The sequence below is a fragment of the Propithecus coquereli genome, unplaced genomic scaffold (assembly GCF_000956105.1).
Source record: "Propithecus coquereli isolate 6110/MARCELLA unplaced genomic scaffold, Pcoq_1.0 Scaffold55, whole genome shotgun sequence".
NCBI classification, from domain to species: domain Eukaryota; kingdom Metazoa; phylum Chordata; class Mammalia; order Primates; family Indriidae; genus Propithecus; species Propithecus coquereli.
Window position 1 is genome coordinate 3,934,296 of NW_012151396.1, and position 1,809 is coordinate 3,936,104.

A 1,809-nucleotide genomic window follows, 5' to 3' on the forward strand; every position below is an offset into this window, starting at 1 on the left:
GGTACTGGTATAAAGGTAGACACATAGATTAATGGAAAAGAATAGAGAACCCAGAAATAAAACTATATAACTACAACTAACTGATTTTTGACAAAGTAGACAAAACTATACAGTGGGGGAAGGGTGTCCTATTCAATAAATAGTGTTGGGAAAATTGGATAGCAATGTGCAGAAGGATGAAACTGGTTCCCTTTGTCTTACCATATGCAAAAATTAACTCAAGATGGATTAAGACCAGAAACCATGAAAATTCTAGAAGAAAACATAGGAAAAACTCTTTTGGACATTGGCCCAGGCAAAGAATTAAAGACTAAGACCCCAAAAGAAAATATAGCAACAACACAAATAAATAAATAGGATTTAATTGAACTAAAATATTTCTGCAAAGGAAATCATTGACAGAGTAAATAGTCTACAGAACTATACATCTGACAAAGGACTAATATCCAGAATCAACAAGAAACTCAAACAAATCAGCAAGAAAAAAACAAATAATCCCATCAAAAAGTCAGCAAAGGACATAATTTGGAAATCCATTCTCTGGATTATATATACAATGTCAAGTTCCTTTAAAAATTAAAAAAATAAAATGAGAAAAGCAAAGCAATCCACTCCACCAAGTCATGACAGTTTTATACTTAAATTTTTAATGCAATAAAGCTATGGCTAACTCAGGATGGAGGAATGCCAAAAGAATAAAAGAGTCAACTGAAAGATCCCCTCAATGGCCAAAGTCAGAAAAATTTGAGAAAACAATAGAGTAATATTGGATGAGAAATCAAAAGTATGAAATATAATAGTCTTGAGTCTGTACCAATATAAAGTGTCATTGAGTAAATAAGGGGGAGAAAATATACAAATTTCCTGTGCAGAAGGATTCAAAAAATTTTGTTTAGATACTCCACCCATAAGGATGTGGAGCTTAATTCCCCACTCCTTAAGTGTGGGCTGTGTTTAATGACCTCTTTCCAAAGAATATGGAAGTGAGGAAAATGGAGCAATTTTATAGTGGAGAATCCTGAAAAATACTGCCTCAGTCAGGTGATCAAGTTTAACATCCACAGTGATATGTCATGTTCACAGTACATATATGCTCTTGGTACCATGTGAAGAGAATGGCACTTTACTTACTAAAGTCTACCCAAAATCTCCTAGACCCATTTTAATCATGAGACAAGAATCAGATTAATTCTATTAAATGACTGAGGTACATTCTGCAAACCCCTAACCTCTACTTCTCAAAACAGTCAATGTCTTCAGAAACAAGGAAGGCTTGAGAAATTGTCACAATCAAGAAACACAGCAATTAAATGTAATGTGGTATCCTGTGTGATCCTGAAACAGGAAAGGACATTAGGTAAAAACCAAGGAAACCTGAATAAAGTACAGACGTTAGTTGATAATAATGCATCAATAGTGGCTCATTAAGTGTGATAAATATATCATAATAATGAAAGATGTAACCATAAGGGAAACATCCATGCCTATAATAAATGTCCAATAATTATGGTATATGCAAACTCTGTACTATATTCGCAGCTTTTCTTTGAGTCTTTATGTGGTGAGTTTGTTTAGAAGGTGTTTCTTGTCTATTGGTTCATTTAATCCTGATAAAAATTCTATAGTATAAGTATTTTTCATTTAACTTTGGATAGAAACCAAGACTTACACATTTCTTTTGCATCTTTCTTAATATCACTCAAGTATTAGATGGTAGAAATAGAACTTGAATCATATAATTGGAAATTCTATTCTGCAACAACCCAAATTATGAAATGCCACTGTCACTAGGACATTTGACATTAGGCA